This window comes from Phalangium opilio, unplaced genomic scaffold (assembly GCF_054372755.1).
Source record: "Phalangium opilio isolate 3A_F unplaced genomic scaffold, DU_Popi_V2 ptg000048l_1, whole genome shotgun sequence".
NCBI lineage: Eukaryota > Metazoa > Arthropoda > Arachnida > Opiliones > Phalangiidae > Phalangium > Phalangium opilio.
In genome coordinates, this window is record NW_028324170.1 from 6583940 (window position 1) to 6597104 (window position 13165).

Below are 13165 nucleotides of genomic sequence, written 5' to 3' on the forward strand. Positions count from 1 at the left end.
AAATGAAATCCTATATTTTAAATAATTTTAATATCGTGCATGGATCTATTTTTAAAACGTTTTAAAAATCAATTACGTGGGAATATTAAAATTGCGCGCGGGATGCAATTATGAGAAAATCCCCATCTTTCATATAATTGCTTTTATAAAATTTCATTTTAAAATCGCGAACGTATTTGAAAAATAAAGCCTGTATTAACTTTTAATATTTTTGATAAACTTTTTAGTTTGAGGGTTTAATTTTTATTTTTGGAAAATATTGTGATATCGGCGCTCTGTCTTTGATTGCTTTAGTTTATATGGGAAGATAGTATGAGGTGACATTACTATTAAGAATAATATTTTAGATTGCAATAGGTTATAGGGTCACGTCATCGTCTTTCGATATTGCGGTGGAATTGATAGGATTTAATAAAAATGGGTCGCATTTGATAAAAAGCATTTATAATTTGATACTCTTTTCGTATTTTGGGGAATTCTTCAAAATAGATAAACGGGGTATAATTTCTTTAATTATAAACCTCAACCGCCAATATAATTAGCAAAATATAATTTAATTAAAATTCGAGACACATTGGAAGCATCCCCAACAACAACAAAAGGGTCTCAAATTATTCATTCATAAAAAGTACGATGATATATCTTACCAATAAAACTTGAAAGAAATAAGAAGGAAAAAGAAATAATCTTCCAGGGATGTTTTTATTTTTGATTCAAATAATCGACCTCTCACGTCGCGGGGTCACAAGCCCGATCGTGATGGGGGTCACGGGTCAAAATTTAACCCCTAATCATGACTATCGGCTAGCACGAAAACCCGCGAAACATTCTCAAAATCACACAGTTTCAAATTATTTTTTTCCAAATTTAAAATTTTCAACCCGAACTTTTGTTGAGCCGGAAATTGTCGCGAGGTCCTGGCGAATTAAAGGTATAGAAGGTGAAATAAATGCAAAGGAGGGTTTTGAGCCGAGCTTGCTGCACCAAAAACGATCCCAGAATCCTCGCGCTCCGATTGAAATAGTCCAGAGCGAGAGAAGAGAACGCGATCCAGAGCAGCTTGGGAAAAGTCCGCCGATGGAATCCCGTTAGAAACGCCGGGGAAAATGTTGGGGGGTTCGGATAGAACCTTCACTAGCGCCACCGCGGCAAACATCGGCATTGCGACCGATTTTATAGTTAGGGGGCTCTCCCCTCCTCCACCTCCGCCTTTAGCAACCCCGCTTTAGATTCGGGGGCCATACCCCCTTAGGCGCAACCCGAGCCAAGAAACACTGGACTTAACCAACGGAGTATTACCGTCACGACACGATCGCCCCTCAAAATCTCGGCCACTGAAAAGCGCCCTAAGTTTTAAAAAGGAATTTCTCCTGCCTAGAAAAAAAGGCTCGTACCATATCTCTAACGTAATCCTAAATCCATCTTAGAACGCTTCGCCCCCTTCACCCAATTTCTTAGTATCCGTAAAAGTAGATTAGCCAAAAGTTGACGTAACTATCGACTACACTGAGTAATAGCACAGAGAGTATAAAGAAAGGGAGTAGAAGCTTGCAGCTTTAGCAAGACATTTTGGGAGTCCTCGCTTTTCTTTTTTATTTGTTATATTTCCCTTCTAATATCCGGTTCACCGTATTTTAACCAATAAGAGGGCAGAGAAAGATGCGCGCGCATACCGGAAGCTTAGAGGTAAATACTGCAGCCAAGCCTTCAACACATCCTCTTTGGCAATAGATAAGTTTGGATAAATTTCAAGTAAATAAAGCGTGGTTTTAAAATTGGTAGCATCTGTGAGGTTGTAATAGGGTTCTAAATCGGTAAATTACCATGGTAATTTACACGGTAATTTACCAGGGTAACTGTAATTTACGATTTTCTCGGGTAAATTACGAAAACGGTAATTACCCTGGTTCTTGTTGTCGAGTTCGTTCGCTTTAGCTGGAAAACTGTAGTTGTTAGAATTTTCTAGAGATGGGCCCATACCGATACCAATATCGGCACCGAAATTTGACTAAACTGTTATCGGCCCTTCTCTAGAATTTTGTTTTAAAAACGTGAAATAGCAAAAATTCGCAAAATTGGCAAGAAGAAGAAAGTGGATGTTGCTGTTCAAAAGTATTTTGAGCTGCAAACATCAAAGCTCGTTGTTTAAATATTGTAAAACACTATGCTATAAAAGAATAGCTGTGTTCAAGTGATATTTTCATTATTTAGCTTAAAAACGATCAATATAATTTAATTTTTTAATTTTCGTAAATTACCATGAACGGTAATTTACGCGGTAAATTACGGCGTAATTTACCATTTTCCAAAATTACGGTAATTTTCGAACCCTAGACCGTTGTAAACGCGAAATTATATCATTCATAAAACTGCATTCCTCGGGTTCGTACGTGCGTGATGCGTACGTTTGTAAACGAGAACTCCTCTCCACAGTTATCTCCAATTTACTAAGTACTGAATGACACTGAAGCTATTGGTTTTTGACCTCGGAGCAATAGAGGTCAGTACACCTTAGACCAACGTGAATATTATATTTTGTTTATGCAGCTATACGCTTGTCGATGGAACGTTTTCGTCCCGAGGTGACACTTGAGACATTCGTTTTTAACCTCGAGATCAAAGGGGTCAGTAAACACGTGGTTTCCAATAAAACTACAAAAACTGCGGACCGTTTGTTTATACACTAATGGTAATTTACTTAAAATTAATAATGAAAATGGTACAAAGGGTGTTTTTCCATAAATTGAAGGGTGTATTCTTATAGTCAAATTAAGTGGATAGGGTCAAAGAACATGGGGTCTGTAACATTTTGTTACGGATTTATGGGCTCCCAAACGTTGGCGCCTGAAACCAGGAAACAGTAAGACATATCAGCCTTATAGTCTTCAATCTAGAAACGATATTTAACCTATCTAGAAACCCTCTGTATTTATTTACCTTGTCGTGAATTAATTTGAATCAAAAGACTGAAAATAACAAATTATCGGAATGTAGATAAATGTTTGATGAAATAATGAATTTGATTTAATAACTTTAGATATTATTTGCTTCTTGTATATCTCGGAAGAAACCATACCATTATAAAAAAAATTGAAATTGGTCCAAAAAATTTAGGGTCACGTATATCGTATCAGAATATTTCGCTTTCTCAAAATGTTTGAACTTTGAAGAGAAAGTTTCTGAATTTTCCAAAACTTCCTTTGTAATTTCTCTCCTTCGTTTTTTCTTTATCTAATAAAAATGATCTGGGTTTCTTCATTATTAAATTTATGCGCTACAACCTACGTTGGTTGTTGAATTGCCAATATTAAGGGGAGGAGGAAGGGGTAAAAATTTGTACCTCACTAAAAATCCGAGTGAAAAATGAGCGCGAGTTTGATGAACTCGGTGAATTTCATCTTAAAAATTAGAAAAACAGATAAATTAGACACAGGCCTAATTTAGGATAGTGCAGGTGTAGAATTCGATCATTCTTCGTAACTTACTGAGAGATATAAGACAGACAACGACAGGTACAACGTTATCCATCCAGGGTTGGGATTACATGATCCTAAATCGGATGAGGTGGTAGGGAAGATTGGAAAAAGAGATCCGAAGATGATGTTTTGAAGATGGAGCCTGCCTGCACTACGCAATTTTATATAGAAAATCCCATAAAAAAAAGATGATTTTTATCCGAAAGATGCCACGCCACATAAGCACGTGCCTCATTAAACAAAGAAAATTCCACCAACCAAAAGTTATTTTCCAAATAGCTGAATTTCAGACTGACTGAAACAATTTCAAAAGTTAAATCTTAAATATATATATATATATATATATATATATATATATATATATATATATATATATATATAGACAATGTCTAAACATCGTAGAAATACATTTAAGCACGTTTGAAACATTTTATAACTCCCCGAAGAACTCACGCTAAAAAAATATTGAACAAATATTCAATTTAGCTGTACATAAAAACACGTTTCAAATTTTATTGGAAAAATCCCAGTTATTTTTTTTTAAACAACATAGAATACACGATCGCTAAGCCTAATTTTGAAAGTAGACTATTTATAAAGCATCCCATTAATTAACCATTGCAGAAAAACCAACACGCATATGAGGGAAGCCGCCATCTTTGATAATTTTCCCCGGAGCCTGAGTTTACTACACGCGGGAGGGTAGTCAACTCGCCCTGCCTCTAGCGGTGAATCTAGCCGCGAGGTAAATAACCCAAAAAATATAGCAAAAACCTTTCCAAGGCGCAACTAGACGCCTCTTCTGTCATTCCATACCACTCCAAGTCAACGAGCAGACTACAGGAGTCATTTTTTAAACTGAATCATTTTAAACACACCAAACCGAACTGAACTGGGCCAATTCAAAATCTACTGGCAATCCTGCAAGAAAGCAACAGATCTATACAGAAGAAAGAAAGATATCTATGTCCACAAAAAATAAAGAACTAAAAAACTTTAGGTAACAAAGTGTTTGATAAACAAAGTATATCAAGACTATAAATACAATTCCAGGTCAAAAACCAGATCGAATATTTGAGTGTTCTATACGATTTCTTTCAGAAAATAAGCTATTAGGGTAATCGTTTCGCGTTTACTACTACGAGACAAATCGTGTACAGTTACAGAAAGAAATATGGGGATGTATAAAAAATATTAATCAAAAATTCAGATCAAATATTACGAAATCATATATTATCTACCCCGGGATGTTTTCCCTCTCAATTTCGAAATTGACCCAAAAAAAATCAGAATATCATATAAAAATATTAATAAATTTTTGATATCATAAAGGGGTGATTAAAAGAAGCGACAACATGTATTGAGAGTTAAAAAAACATCCGGGTTGATATACATATTTTAAGGACTTGTTTTGTCTTACAAATTCAGTAAACAAACATTTTAACAAATGTCGATCAATTTTGACCTTCTCAGCTCAATTTAAACTCAAGAGTGTCCCGAAGTACAATGGGTTCTATGTGCGATTTGAGTCGAAAATGTTCAATGAAATTTTACCCTAAAGGCCACCGTTTTCAAGGTATGATTGGATTGTTTAACGGATAACCTTTTAAACTTTAGTAAGATTCTGAAAGACAATGCTATTTTAATTAAGGGGTTCATCAGTGAAATACTCCATCCTAACTCTTTTAGGGCAAAATGCCATAGAACACTATCGACTCAAAATCGCTCATAGAACTCACTTTAATTCGGTCCTACACGACTACTACTACAATGTTTTAGAAAAACACCCAGTATACTATTCCAATAATAATCTTTTATTAAAGAAATAAATTTAAAGAAAATAATACAGGTTTTAATCCCCCCATAAAACAATAGTTGTTCAGTATCGGTATTTTTTAGGTTTAAATTTCTCTAGCACGGGGGTTCAAAGGCAAAAATAGTTGTCGGCCTGCGCTATATCAAAATGCGCTTGCGCAGAAGATGATCCTTCGAAAATCGACCGAGAGGACCGGGGAAAAGAGAGAAAGAGAAGCCCAAGAGCAGAGAAGATGGGGATGCTGGAGTACATTTCATCCCATTGCAGAGGTTGCTAGCAAACCGACGATCCCATCCGACAACACTCTGTTAATAAAGGAAAAGCCAGGAAGGAAATAAACCACCACTTTTTAAAAAAAAACATTTAAAACTTCCCTTCTTAACCTTTAACAATATTAACCAGGTCTCCGCGAATAAACCTAACTACTCTAACCATTCCGGGCCTAACTTTAAACTCCTCATTCGCGTTCACCAAATTAATGAAAAGAAAGATGAATTAAGCTTAACATCTCGGACCCTTTACAATATCACCGTCTTTCTTCATTACACGATTCTTGGCAAACATGGGGAGAGCTAAACTCCTTCCCTACTCGCATCCTCGAACATTTGTTATAGGGCCTTGAGCCGTTCCCTTATATATATATAGTTGGTAAACTTGAGAAATTTTTTCTCATTTTTGTGTTTCTCTGCCAGTTTTTTAGGGATAGCGACAATGAAAAAAAGTTGAAAAAATATAAAAAAAAATTCTATATATTTTTCGCGGTTCTAGTCAATAATGTACATTTTTATTTTATTTTTTTATCTATGCATTCTTTCAACGCGTCATATAAACTTCCTTTCTTCGGCTGATACGATGAAAGTTTGAAAAATATGAAATAAATTGATTTTTCGTTAGTTCTTGTTTTCTTTTACTAAATGTAAAGCCCCTATATCTTTATAATGACAACATGAAATCATGACAAACAAATAGCGAGAGTATAATTGATTTTATAAGTTCCTTGAATTTGAACTTCCACTTTATGATACTACCTTAAGTTCATAAGATATGTTCCATAAGTTTATACCTGGTCACTGAGAGCTTGTCATGAAGTGCCGTAGGTCATAGATTCTCCTAAAGCGACGCCTGGTGGTTGGGCGCTGTCAAAGGCTTAGTACGGACTAAATAGGAAGATGAACTGCAAAAGCGCGTGTAGTCAAATTAAATATATTGCAAAGCTCTGTGTCGTGACAAAGCCCGACTTCATAAATTTCATCTATGGCTTGAGATAGTTGAGGTCATAGGTCAATGCATTAAATGTTTGAAATGAAATTCAATTGACAGAATTTTCGAATTCAGCAAAGAAGCATACTAAAGATTTCAATTATTAAGAAACAATTACGTTAGCTCAAAACATATGGTAAAACCCGAAACTTATGAACATTAACAGTCTACGTTTAAAGCTGAGCTTTCAAATTAAGAATGCGTCGCGACCGCTAATTGGTTATAGAATATTAAGGCATTGAAATATGGGATTTTATACTGTATAAAATGAACGGGAAATCCTTCAGTATAAGTTTTGTTAATGATTTCCATCTCGTTTCATCGATCGAAATTGATTAAAAGCACGTATTGTTTTAAGACAAATATTTGACCTAGACCCAAACAGGTTTGCTTCGATCTAAACTCATTTCGAAAAATACACTTTGGTGCGTCTACACAACACCAACGCACCGTAAAACTCGTACGGAAATTTTAATGAGGATGACACGCAGTTTTCGACGCTAGTTAGGTTATTTTTGTAACGTTGCATCTCGTCGTATATAATATACAACATTAATTACCATAACAATTAAGAGTCTCGTGGGCCGCCGATAACCAAAGTCATTGTCCCGCGTGGAGTTATTTTTGTTTTGTTGACTCGAATCGTTTACTTGGCGATTTTCCCTAATAAAGCCGCCTCGAAAATAAATACTTCTAAATTAGTAGAGAGAGACTATAACAGACGTGGCGGTACCACGTCAGAATACAAAGTCTAATAATAAGTCTTCATTGTTTTAACAGACGCGCTTAAATAACCAAAAACAATATTATGGGGTTTCTAATAAATAGACTCGACCCGTGAATTGAAGATTTCGTTTGTTGATAAGCAATTAACTCCATAGGTTTAAATAATTTCGTTCGTTATGAGGCTAATTAGAAGCCTATTTGACACTGATATTGAAATAATAAGAATATTTTAACTCGTGTCGTAACAAAAATGTCCAAACAAAACAACGTATGCAATCCCAATTAAGATGAAATAAGATATAATAGCATTTATGTATTAATTAGTCAAAACACTAGTACAGGAAATTTTGAGATTAATATTTTTAAAATCAACCCGTAATCAAAACAATTTTTAATGTGGTTTTAAAAAAATTAAATTTCTTCATCAATACGTGAATATTCATTCTTTTCGGTGCAGGGAATTGTTACGTAAAATAAAAAACTGAAAAGGGATAGTATAGCACCTCAAACCTAACTAGGGTTCGAAAATTACCGTAATTTTGGAAAATGGTAAATTACGCCGTAATTTACCGCGTAAATTACCGTTCATGGTAATTTACGAAAATTAAAAAATTAAATTATATTGATCGTTTTTAAGCTAAATAATGAAAATATCACTTGAACACAGCTATTCTTTTTATAGCATAGTGTTTTACAATATTTAAACACCGAGCTTTGATGTTTGCAGCTCAAAATACTTTTGAACAGCAACATCCACTTTCTTCTTCTTGCCAATTTTGCGAATTTTTGCTAATTCACGTTTTTAAAACAAAATTCTAGAGAAGGGCCGATAACAGTTTAGTCAAATTTCGGTGCCGATATATCGGTTTAGTCAAATTTCGGTGCCGATATTGGTATCGGTATGGGCCCATCTCTAGAAAATTCTAACAACTACAGTTTTCCAGCTAAAGCGAACGAACTCGACAACAAGAATAGACGAGAAAATCAAATTTCATTTCCTTAATCAAATTTTTCCCACGCTTGCCGTTCAACCTTTTATGCCTTACTCATATATCATGGGAAGAAATAAGTGTGTATGCACGGGTAGAGCAAAATATGGAGCTTTTAGACCATTTTCCAAGTGTTAGAAATGAAAATTCGGTGGTAAATTACCATCGTGGTAATTTACCAGCGTAAATTACCACGGTAATTACCAGGGTAATTACCGTTTTCGTAATTTACCCGAGAAAATCGTAAATTACAGTTACCCTGGTAAATTACCGTGTAAATTACCATGGTAATTTACCGATTTAGAACCCTAAACCTAACCCATTGCTAAATTGAGCTTTTTGAAATAGATGAAATGTAAAATTACCGCGTGAAATTATGGTCGGTAATAGAATAATATAATTTAAGGAATCCAAATCTTATCAGAAGGAAAGTTTTCTGGGTTTGTGACGTCAAAATTTGGTGAAGAAATCTGATATTATAAATACCGAATGGGGTAACGTGTTATATAGACTTGATGCTTTTGGTTTGAAAGGGGTTTCCAATTCATCTGGCACTTTAATAGTAAATACACTAACTTAACCAAATCGGAAAATAAGATAAATCGTTTTTAATTTTTTATTTTAAAGATGTTGCACTGCTGGGTTTTTGTTACAACTACCCGTTTAATAATTAAAATTTTCAAAAAATTAACAAGCTCCCCACCCCAAGAAAAAACAAATTCTGCAATTTAACTATGTTCCACCCAAGAGAAAAAACGAAACCATCCAAAATCTAATTTACAAGCTTGAATGGTTACAAATTTTCTAGCCATACACTAGCTAGCTGGTATGGATGCTGGACGTAAAAATAGGAATGCATCCAATCCATCGTCTTTATCCCACATAACAGTACATAATGCGAGTAGACAATAGAGTCACAATTTTTCATCATCCATTCCCTCGTGTCTTTAACAATCCAATTTTAAGAAGCAGAGCTAAAGGGTGGTAGGCGGGGCAGTGGGGTGGGGCGGGCGCCTACCCTTCTTATTGTTCATGGCGTCACTAGAAAGAAGGCTCATATTTTAAGAAGAGTCTCGATTGAAATTCAGCGGCGCGTAAGCATTAATCCAAAACAACCATACGACTATAATTCAAAAGAAAATACCAGCCGAACTCTTCCCCCCCCTGCCCTCAGCTCGACTTTAGCTCCCTCTATCTTCTACAGAATCCCATAAAGAGATGGAAGAATAAAATATGTCGTCGCGTTGCCTTCTTAGAACTGATAAACTTTACATTTCTTTTTTTTCCTTTGGTAAAGATGCGAGAGTGACATTTTTTTAAAATTTAAATTAAATCGAGAATTATCGATTAAATTTCTTAGGAAAAATTAAATTACCGTTTATCCGTAATTTGTAGTAATTAAAATTGAGGTAATGGCAAAATAGCGATTCATTTTCTTGGGAAAAATTAAATTTCCGCTTTACAGGATAGTTTTTAGTAATTAAAATTGAACTAATGGCGAACTACTGATTCATTTTCTTGGTAAAAATTAAATTATCGTTCTGTTGGTAATTTCTAGTAATTAAAAATTAGCTAATTCCGGATTTTAATTTGTTAAAGCCAACTCCAGACGGTCTCAAATTGTGTCACCAATTTTTTTTCCGTGCAAAATGTTTAGACTGAAAATAGACGAGGTGTAGTAATTCTCTATGACTCTTCTTTGTGATAAAGATTTTCTGTGGTAAACATTGACTAGCATGACGTAAAATAATATAAGATATCAATTATTATCGAATCAAAATCTCTTTCTGTTACGACGCTAATCGCTCCTCGCGAGAAGCGAAAATATTCAGAAAGTTTAAATTACTGGTGAATTTATTTGCCTGCGAAAATATTCAGAAAGTTTAAATTACTGGTGAATTTATTTGCCTAACTATCAGGAGAGAAGCCGCGCGTCAATTCTCGAGAGGTTTTGATAGAAAAATGGCCGTGAAGACTCTTTACAACTTAGTATAGAAAGAAAATTGAAAAGCATTCGTATTATATCATGCAAGCCTTTTAAGGCAAATGGGATAGAGTTTTTTTTTTCAATAACACGAGGATATTACGCGACTATTGTATCCAAATATATTGGCAGTTTTTGCTTTTGAAAATATTATTTCAAGTGAGGGCGAAACGTAAACAAACGTACACTTTAATTATATTTAGTAAAACTGATGGAACTGAAGGGATTTAGAGTCAAATCAATTCAATCAAAATAAGGTAAATCATTTCTTATTCCCGACTAAAAATTTTCTTTTTTTCTTTTTGGGATTACTAGCGCAACCATGGTGGTTTTATGTAGATGGTCTTAGCTCCAGTCACCTTTTGCCAAAATAAGAGGGGGAGGGAAGGTTGATGCGAATTTTTTTCACCTCCGCTAACAATTAACTTAAGTAGACAGCGCCATATAGTTTCACGAAATAATTAAAAAATAATAAAAAATTTCTTACGGAAAGAAATTAAAAATTTGTCGTGTTTATTTTTTAAACACGTTAGATATTAAAATAGCAGAGAAAAATTAAGCGTTTAGTTACTATTCACTATATTACACATGGTGCTACAGACGGAAGTTGAGAAATAAACGATATTAGTTCAGACCTTGTGATTAATAAAGCTTTTACATAATTTTACATGGGATTGATCAGGGCACTAGGACCATCAGCATGAAAGTACCATGGTACAAGAATTGTTTCTGCTGTGATGAAGGTTTTTGGAGGTTTTATATAAACAGAAACAGAAGGTTGAGAAAGAATATCGTCTAAAGCCTTTAAGCTGACCTTAAGCCGTCCCACTTTTCTGTCCAGTTCAATTTTGGGTCTCTTAGATTTTTCACAAGCTTGTACAATCCCTAGAGTCTAGGCTATTATTTAATTTTTTTATAAAGAAAAAACCGTTAACGCCGGTTTGGAAAGTGATAGTGGATCAGTTTTAATTCTAATAAAAGCTTCATCTTCTCTTTAAAATTGATCAAAATTGCGGATGTATTTCTTTTCGAAATTCTAACCTTACCTTGTGTTAGAATAAATCGGGATAGAAAAAAAGAGGAGATTTTTATTGTTAAACTAAAGAAAAAACTCATTTTTTAACTCATTGCGCGAAAAGAATTGTGCAAAAAATTTTCAAGTTATTAATTCAAAGTCAGGTATACACCGTTGCGCGATTTCCAGGATTTTTCAATAAATACGTTTCTTAAACCATGGACCAATAAAAGCGGGACTTGACACTAGAGTTACGATAAAAAAACTGAGAGAAACACTTTAGTAGTAGAGAGTGACATCTATCGGTGAAATTTCAACAATAAATTATGTTTAAATAACCCATCACTGTGACGTGAACTTTTTTCGGAATGCCAGAGTAATACTTCATACGAACCATAAATTCAAATTCATAAATTTAATACAGCGTTAATTTTTTCTTGACTTTTCTTATTCAAATTATTATATAATTAAAACGGATTGAATTGTTGAGGGTTATTCTTAGATGGTGCTAAAAATTTAACCGAAACTTTTTACTATTCCATTTCATCTACCTCTTTCTCATAGTTGGCTATTTTTAGAGCAACCAAATGCCTTTCAATTCAATGTGGGGTGATATGAAAGTCGTGTCCAATAGTAAGTGGTCCATGCTTCGTGAAAAAATTTGTTTTTTGGTGAAATTTTGCTTGAGCTATCACTTTTCCATTCTATTAGCGATCGAAGCGAACCCGAAACTCTTTGTTACATTTTACCTTTCACGCACTTTCATTTCAAATAAATTTTAATTGCAATGGCTTTTTTCATTATTTTTGCGACCTGGCGTTTTTAGTTCAAAGGTCTTTACTAATCACAAGAGTTATATACTTGATTCACTACAAACCATTTTTCGATACTTCAGAGGCTTTACAATCTGCTGAAGCGTATAAAAATTCGTCAAATGGTATCGAAATGAACTGAACAAAACTTACAAAACGACATATTCTATAGAGTCAAGTTTTCAAAGGGATTTGGTCGATTTCACCAAAGTTAAAGTCATCGAACTTAGTCAAAAATTTAGAGTCATATTTTATCGAATGGTTTCTAAGTTCAGTTGAACAAAAGTCTATCGTGAAACATTTTTGAGGATATGGTTGGAAATAGTGAGTTACTGCGAAGGGTGGAGCTACGCGTGACGTCATGACACAACACCCAGTACGTCAGTCAGATTGATTTGGTGATCCACCCAAAATTACGCTCTTCATACCCCCTTTAATGTCAGAAAATATGAAGCGAAAGCTTTGTCAAATATTGATAGAGAAAAACAGAAACCTCATTAGTGTAGGGTCTTTCATAAAATTTGGATCAAAATAAAAATTCTTAAGGCTGATTTTCAAAACCCTTAAAATTTCCGTGGACCGTATATGTAGTTACGACCACCGTGACCTATTAACCCCAAGGAAGCTAGATTGAAGCAGCTAGTGTGCTAAATGCGTATAGGACAGTGTATAAAAGCGAATCATTCTTAACTGACAGTTAAGTCAGCGAAGATTACCCATACCATAAAGCCTGTCGTAGCTCACCACTTTGATCTCTTAAAATTACGCACTCTAACGATTTCTGGGGGTCTTAATTAAATAACAGCCAGAGAGAGTCCTTCACGGAACACGGAGAAGAGAGCGAAAGAGAGAGACAGAGATGGGGAGAAAAGAGATCAGTGGCAAAAGGTCACTAGAAGTTTATGGAAAACGGTCTCCTCTCTCCATCCTCCCGAGTCTCCTGCCTCTTACAATCCCTTCCCAACGTTGCTAGGGTGATGCTATACACGACCTCTCACATCACCTCCTCCTCTGTTCGTATCTTTCGCTCTCAGTTCTTGGGAATTATTTATCATTTGTACAGAGCTTTCCGTTTAAAATAGTGCTC

The 13165-nt window shown here is 34.8% G+C and overlaps 1 protein-coding gene across 1 annotated transcript in view; it reads right to left on the reverse strand.

The window, feature by feature from the left end:
- The window catches only part of LOC149674035 (uncharacterized), a 111614-nt gene extending 110531 nt beyond the window's left edge, over positions 1 to 1083 (reverse strand). Inside the window, exon 1 of the mRNA XM_089839868.1 lies at positions 648 to 1083. The gene's annotated coding sequence lies outside the window, so the exon portion shown is untranslated. The remainder of the gene's footprint in view (positions 1 to 647) is intronic.
- Between the last annotated feature and the right edge of the window lie 12082 nt (positions 1084 to 13165).